Genomic DNA, 8669 nt, shown 5'->3' on the forward strand with positions numbered 1-8669 from the left:
CAAAAGGCTGGCGGTTCAAACCCACCAACCACTCCTCGGAAGGAAGACGGGGCAATCTACTTCTGTAGTGATACTGCCTCGGAAACCCAAGGAGGGGTCGCTGTGAGTCGGGGCCGACTTGACGGCACGTAACAACAACAACAACATAACAGCAAGTGGAGGGTCAGCAAAAAAGAGTAGACCCTCAACAAGATGGATTGACATGGTGGCTGCAACGAATGGCTCGAGTATAGCACGGATTGTGAGGCTGGGGCAGGACTGGTCAGGATTTCACTCTATTGTACATGTGGTCTCTATGAGTCAGAGCCGACTCGACGACACCCAATGACAGCAACATTACAGCATCTGGGTCAATTAAAGGTCAAGGTGGAGGATGCACTGTAGCAGAAAATCATGAGAAGTCATCACAGGTCTTAAAGTTCACAGGTGACACTACTCATTACGATGGTTCCCACATTTTGGAGACTAATCTGAGAATAACCTACGTTAATTATGGGACCCATGCTAGTGGGTATTTATTATTCTACAGTTTAATGTCATTAGGGGTTAAATAATGAGTGTTTTCCATATATATATGAAACTATTCTGGAAAACCACATTCTCGCTGATCAGCACATCTAAAAGGAAGATGTCATTATAGCCTTTACACCTGTGTTACCCACGGATGCCAGGTGCCTCAGTGCTTGCCTTCCATGAGAGAGACCCAGGTTCGATTCTAGGCCAATGCACCTCATGTCCAGCCACTCACAAAGCATCTGCCAGTGGAAGCTTGCACGTTGCTACAATGCTCAACAGGTTCCACGGGAGGGCCCCGGCTCAGGTGGCCTGGGCTGAAAGTCCTGGTGATCTACTTCTGCAAATGAGCCCGTGAGAACCCTGTGGATCTCTGCCTGGGGTGGCACAGGCCAGGCAGGGTTTCCTTCTGTTATACGCCAGGTGCCATGAGTTAGAGGTCAACTTAGCAGCTAACAAGAACCATCTGTGGATACACAGAAAGAAACATTGCTTGCTCTGAAATGCTCACTTGGTGGTCAGTGGCTAAACGGTTCTAAGTCTAAAGGCCACATTCTTTTCCAGGCCCTGAACCCTGCTGCCTTGATATCAGTGACAGGTGTTTGTGATGGCTGCCACATGCTAGAAACTGTGCAACAGAGTGTAAATATCATGGAGCAGACCCTGCAAAGGGAGCTTGTCAAATGCTTCCCAAGCTTAGCTTTGGGTTTAATTTCTCTGTTCTCCTAACTAACTGCAATATTTGCTATCAAGAAGCTAATCAGGCATGGATCTTTTCTGTGTTCCTAATTTTTGTTGGAGGGATAAAAATAGCAGAGACGGAGCACCTGTAATAAACACCTGTCTCAGTGCAGAGGCGTGGTGAATCAGGTCACTCTGGCACGGATGCTAATCGGCCTCTGAAATGCTGGTTGTGGCTTTGGGAGAAACAGGAGCCGCATTTATTGCTTCCCTTCCCAGTCCTTCTCAGCATGTGGTTATCACTAAACCTTTTCTGCTTGACATTTTTCCTCCAATCGGCTAAAAACATGCAAATAATCTTTTTAATTGTTCATGAGAACTCATTAAGTTTCCCTCTTTTCAGGAGATTTTATTCTTTTAATCAGCAGTTGTTCAGAACTTAGTGGATAAAAAAGTATCAGTATTAGCACACTGCATAAGGCTTTTTTTTTTTTTTAATACTATTTAACAGAAGGGAAATTTGAAACTGAAGTGACTGCGGAATTTAATTTAAAAACCCATATTCCTTTTTCATCTAATTAGAATTGTAAAATGGTTTCTTGTATCAAAGCTAAACTATCTGACCTCTCTTTTGTAACATTCATTGAGAATTTTCCTTCTGTGAAGGATCAGACATGAATATGGGAAATTTTGCCATTATTGTTTTTCTCCCTGGTAATTTTTCTTTGTCTAGTGGCAAATGTGGATACCTGCTTTTATGGGGGGTGGGGAATGGAGATGTGGGGAGTGATAAAGAGTAAAGAGGCAAATTCACAGAATGTGCTGTACTTTGGATTAAAGGCTTGTGGAAGGAAGATGGGGCAATCTATTTCCATAGAAATACTGCCTCAGAAACCCAAGGAGAGGTGGCTACGAGTTGGATCTGACTCCACAGCAGTGAGTTTAGTTTGGTTTTGGTTTGGTTAGAGTTTGACTATCCTGTGGATCATGGAAGGCTGGAACTATAACCAAATCCAACCCAAACCCTATGCCATTGAGTCAATTTGTAGTCAGTGCAACCTTATGAGGCACGGTAGAACTGCCCCAAAGGGCTTCCATCTTAATGGAAGCAGACTGTCCCATCTTTCTTCCACTGAGCAGCTGATGGTTACAACCCCCGACCTTCTGGTTAACAGATGAATGTCTTAACCACTGCACATCAGAACTCCTGACTGGAACTATAATCAACTCAGTTTCACCTGATACCAGTGCCACTTTTGAAGATGAAGAAATTGATGATTGGTAACCTGTATGTTGGTTTCTTCTTCACTTATATTGTTTAATAAACTGTAAAATAATAAATACCCATGCGACACTTTTTGTTAGGTGACTAGATCACATGATCAACTGTCCACCGGTAAGGAGTGAGAATGGGGAGAGAGGATTGGTTTAACAGAAGTTCTCAGTGCAATACTCATTTACTGAAACATTGAGGTTTAGACCCATTCCAGAGAATCACAGTGCTTTCTCCACCAGATTTTTACTAATTATATATTTGTATTCAGATGTTATCACCAGACATTTATACGTTTATTAAAATTTCAGAGTCCATTATTGTCCATTGCTGTTCCTGAAGACTCAGAGCCCACAGGCTGAGCAGAGTATGAAAACACTATCCATGCACAACAGGGCTTAACAGCCACAGGATGATGGCAACCACACTTCGGATGGCTTGATAGTCCATTAAACTAGAATCAATGGAAATCCGTTGGTCTATGGACCCTCTGTGCTCAATAAAATTGTATTTAGCACAGGGGAGCTCTGGAAGCATAGTGCCTAAGGTATTTGACTGCTAACCAGAAGGCTGGCTGTTCAAATCCACCAGCCACTCCTCGGAAGGAAGGTTGGGCAACCTACTTCCATAGTGATACCACCTTGGAAACCCAAGGAGGGGTCGCTATGAGTCAGGTCCAACTCCAGGGCAGTGAGTTTGGTTGGTTTGATACATGAAGGAGAAGGCAGAAAACGTTTTTTTTTTTTTTTTTCGTTCACTCAAACGATGAAACAACTATATTTGCCAAGACTGAAACCTGCAGTGGCAGGCTGTGAGGCCAGAAGGATGTGTGTCATATCATTAAGACTGGAAATCACATAACCTTCTGTCGGTGATCTTCCTTCCCTCACACTTATCATGTAGCCACTTCCAGAGACACCGCAGGGTCCTGCTTTGGACTTTCTCTCACCTGATGTTTTAATTGCAGAAATCCAATTCCCCGACACAGTCCAGGTCTCAGTGTTCAAGATAATTCTATTCTTACTATCGGGACTTTTAATATTAATGTCACTTCAGTGGCAGCAGTGAAGATGAATGCCCTTTTTCTTTTTCATTTTTTAACATCTTTGTTATTTAGCATAGTAGTGTTATTAGGCTCTAAGCAGCAGGCTTCCTTTAAGTTTAAATAACAGATCATGATTTATTTTCTTTGCAAGTCCTAACTAGCAGCAGCAATGACAAAGACTGAAAGCAGCACAGGGAAAAAGATTCTGAACTTTCATGTCTTATCAAGTCACATTGCTTTAGGCTGGAACCCAAAGGGTGTCAGAGAAGAGAATTTAGAAGTATCCTTTGGTTCTCCAAGTCTCTTTTGTATTCTCTACATAACAGTGACAGTCAGAAACAGAATGAAATTGGAGCAATGAGTCCAAATTTATTATATTTATCATTTAGGTAACCAGAAGTATTTGGCATTTTATTTACTTTTATATTTAACTCATTGCTGTTGAGTCGATTCCAACTCACAGCAACCCAAGAGGACATAGCAGGACTGCCTCACAGGGTTTCTAAGGCTGTTAATCTTTATGGAAGCAGACTGCCTCATCTCTCTCCCACAGAATGGCTATTGAGTTTGAACCACCGACCTTTCAGTTAGCAGCCAAGTGCTTAACCCTGCGCTACCAGAGCTTCTTTTGTGTTTACGGGCAGCTAAAGGCCTAACTAATGTTTTGAAGTGCTTTTGATTCTGTGGGGCCTTCTGAATTTATCAATCAACTGCACTCCATCTTTCTTTAGTTTGAAATATGTTCTTAAGGTTCAAAACAGGATGAAGAAAACTGTAGGACTGAATAGAGGCCGTGTGATTTGGCAGATGAAACAACTTTTGATTCCAAGTTTTCCATTCATTCATTCATTCATTTCATAAACCCACAAAGCACAAGTCATTATGCTCAATGCCTCACTGGTATTGGTCACATAAGATGTAGCAGAGGAGATGGCTTCAATCCTATGACATTTAGTAGATAAAGTAAACCTCCTACTGATAAGTAGGGACGTTGAATTAGTTGATTTCTAAGACTCTTAGCTAAAGGATCATGACCAACTGACTTAGTTCGTCTGTTTATTTCCTTGCTTATTCACCATTTTTAATAATTTACAAAATCCACTCTTATTCAGGACTTGGCATCCTTTTTATCTAAACCTCAGAGTTAAAAAAAAAAAAAAAAAAAATCACTATTAGGCGAAGACCTTTCTTGTAAGTTGGAGGGTTTGTCTTGTGGCTTCACATGGGAGGAGAAGTCCCACTTCACCTGGTACCCAGGGCCCACCTAGCTCACTGGAGCGTCAAGTTGCCCAAGCTGTCCCCAAAATACAATAATTATCCGTCAGATGATAAGCCAGCATTGTAAGTTTTATACAACACTTTCTCCTTTCCCAAGTTTCAGTGTCACAAGCACACTGTAGCTGCATGTGACTTCCAGGTGCTTGCCTACATCATCTTCCTGAGACAGAAACTCGCCCCCTAGAGGACAATGGTGCAATCGTAGTTTATGGTTCTGTGATGAGAGTTTTTTAAAGTCTCTGTTTTCTCCAACTGTACTGTGGCTGAAACTCTTGGGAAATCCTTCCAGTGATCCTGAGACTTGGCTCTTCTTTCTAAATGCAATAATTGCCAGGGTCATTGCACTATCTTGACCAGGATGGGGCTTGGGACCAGCCACTTAATTAAGCCACTTAATTCTGGAATTTCTAGGATGGAGCAACTGATCTTCTGCCTCAGTAGGGATGAATTTGTGATACTGAGCTTCAGTTCCAGCTACAATTATAGCTGTTCTATGAATCTCGACCTAGGTGTAAACATTGCTGCTCCCTCATCTGCCTATGTCTCCTGATGATGCTCTTTGCCTGACTCCATCCTATCTGTGACCCCTATGCCAATGTTCTGAGATTGCATGACACCCATGGAGAGACCATCACAGACAGAGCCTTCAGAGCTGCCCACCAGTGTGGGCAATCCTGGGTGCTGTGTAGTGTCTTTCCAACCAAAACACAAAGTTATTTGCAAAAAATACTAGTCAAAAGGGATTACCAGGCCCCACAGCACTTAGTGACCATCACACATTAGGAATAACTGGAAATTCTATCCCAATACTGCCATCATTCAACATCGCTATGTACTATCCCCTCTTCACACATCACCTGAATTAACTCTTGAGAGGCAATGCTTGATCGATTTTTCACGAATATTGACTCTTTAAAATGTTTCTAAGAAGGATATACTCCTAAGTAAAATATACTTATTAACTGTATTCAAGTATAATATAATTGAGAAAATATACTCATGAAAAATATTGAATATGTTAACTTCAAATATTAAATATATGTCTATATGCATAATTATCTTATATATTATGATAAATAGCATAGGGCTTAAGGTATTTGACCCACCAGTCACTCCCCGAAAAGAAGATTGGTCCATCTACTTCCATAGTGATACTGCCTCAGAAACACTAGGAGGGGTCGCTATGAGTTGGTTCTGACTTGACAGCAGTGATTTTGGTTTTCTGATATTAATACTCAAGGTAACATTTTCTATAAATATTTTTTTAAGGTCCCCAGGCCCCTTCTCTTTTTAGCTCCTCAGTCTCCAGCCACAGCAACAGAAATTTGGGACTGAGATATATGGAAACATTCCTTACAAGGCAGCCTTAAATAGAAATGTAAAACTGGTCAAGTTAAACAAAACAGTTGTAAGAAACAAGTAAATATGGGAAAACTATTTTTTAGCAAATGGGCCATTTATTAAATTGAATTTTGGTGAATTGGTCACTAAGTGAAATGGCCTGCTGCTGCTCAGAACACTCCATTCTCTACAGCCTGGCACAGAGTGGGCACCTGCCCCCTGTTGTTACTAATTTTTTAATCAGATCACCTTTCATTTTTGTTCTTTCAACTCCTCAAATGCCTCAAATGTGGCTCCCTTTATTCAATCTCCTCTACTTAAAATTGCTTTTGTGGTTTCTCTTTTCCTAGAGTCAGCTTAATATAGAAGGGGAATGCAGCTCATGGGATAAGACTGACATGCACAAAAGCAAAGGAAAGAAAGACCACTGGCAACATCCTGAATGCTAACGTGTAAGATAGTGAAGGGAGTGATAGGACTTCTGAAGCAATGGGAGATCCCATCACAAAGGACTTTATAGGTCATTCTATGGAGTTTGACACTTAAGGTAGACACAGTGGGGAGTAATTGAGGAATTTAAATCAGGGGAGTTACATCCTGGATTTTAACTGGAGAAGGCTCATAATGATCACAGAGGGAGGATAGGTTGCAAAGGATAAGTCTTAAGGTTGTTTTTGTTATGTGCAGAGTCGGACCTGACTCATAGTGACCCCTCCTTAGGTTGCCAAGGCAGTATCACTATGGAAGTAGATTGTCCAACCTTCCCTCCCAGGAGTGGCTGGTGGGTTTGAACCGCCAGGCTTCTGGTTAGCAGTCAAGTGCCTTGGGCACTATGCTACCAGAGCTCTTCAGGGAGAGAAAGTTAAAAGTTCATTATGACTTCTAAACTACAAAATATGACAGAATTATCACTCCCTGCTGCTCCCTGCTAAGTGCAACTATAAACTCTGGAAATAATGAAACAATGCCAAGAGGCAACTAAAGTAGAATTCTGAAATAGGTAAGAGAAAGGCAAATTGGTTTGGGACCCTGGACTGGAAGAACAACACAGTGACAGTATGTCTTATGACCTCTCACACTACAGAAGGAAGCCTGGGCTGGTGTATCCTTACTTAGCAATGGAAGGACCATCATACACTCTAATTTCTCCCCCTCAATCTAAGGGAGTCATTTTGCTACATCAGATAAGCCCAACTATACCAGGAAGACACCCCCACTGACAAAAAGTCAGGGAATTGTCTCTTTTCCTACCAGGCCTGAGACTTCTTCCCACCACCTCAAGATAGCAGGGTGGCCTGATGGCATGAGTAAGTGAGACCTCACTGCAGTAAATGACCTGGCCCAGGAACATCTCATAAATCAATGAGGACAAAGGTTTTCCTGGGCCAGGTCAAATTTAGCAATGTATAAAACCAAATCAAAGCCAGTAATGTATAAAAGGAACAATGCTCATGAATGATAGGTATGGAGTTTAAAACTTGAAAATTAATCAATATAGTCCATCATGTAAGCAAGATAAAAAAGGAAATATCAGATGATCAACTAATACAGAGAAAGCATTGAACAAATTCCAATATCCATTCATGTTAAAAATTCTCAAATTTTGGAATAGAGAATTATCAGCTGACTTGATAAAGAGCTTCTACAAAAAAGTTTAGGTAACATCATAATTAATGTGAAAGACTGAATGCTTTCCTCTAAAAAATTAGGAACAAGACTAGCATAATATATAAAACAAACTTAAATTGATTAATTACACAAAATCTGAATACAGAATTCTATGGAATTCACAGTCAGTCAAGACCTTTGGTATCTTAACCTACAGCATTCTAAAAGTATGGCTTTCTGCAGTCACATCACACATGTAGTCTAGTGTTCCTCTTTGGCCAACATAAGTAGAATATTTAAATATAAAATGATATTCAAGAAAAATTAAGTGCAATGGATAAAGAATGTGATATTTTGTTATTTGAAGAAGGATGAAAGATGTGAAGGAAGAATCTATAATAGTCAACTTCCAATATTTGAAGCCTTGATATACACACAGGAGTTTAGAGGGTTTTTTTTGTTGTTGTTGTTGTTTGTTTGTTTGCTGTTTTCTTTTTTCAAAATCTGTGAAGGAAAATTCCTAAGTCAGTGAAAAAGGGTTATGAGAAAACAAATTGAAAGAAGAATTCTCTAACAATTATAATTGTTAGAGAGAACGTTCTTCCCTATGAGATAAATGATTTCCTATCAATAAATATGGGAGCTCTTGTGGCATAGTGCCTAAGGCATTTGACTGCTAACCAGGAGGCTGATGGTTCAAACCCACCAGCCACTCCCTGGAAGGAAGGTTGGGTAATCTACTTTCGCAGAGATACCACTTCAGAAATCCAAGGAGGGGTCACTATGGGTCAGAATTGACTCAATGCCAGTGATTTTGTGCTTTTTTTTTTTTTTGGTTATCAATAAATATATTCAGCAGAGAACAGAAAATCTTTGGCCACAGGCACTAAGGATGGGTTCATCACAATCAACAGACTATAATGAAAAATA

The sequence above is a fragment of the Orycteropus afer genome, unplaced genomic scaffold (genome assembly GCF_000298275.1).
Source record: "Orycteropus afer afer isolate SDZICR_OR568_19922 unplaced genomic scaffold, OryAfe1.0 scaffold00029, whole genome shotgun sequence".
Classification (NCBI taxonomy): domain Eukaryota; kingdom Metazoa; phylum Chordata; class Mammalia; order Tubulidentata; family Orycteropodidae; genus Orycteropus; species Orycteropus afer.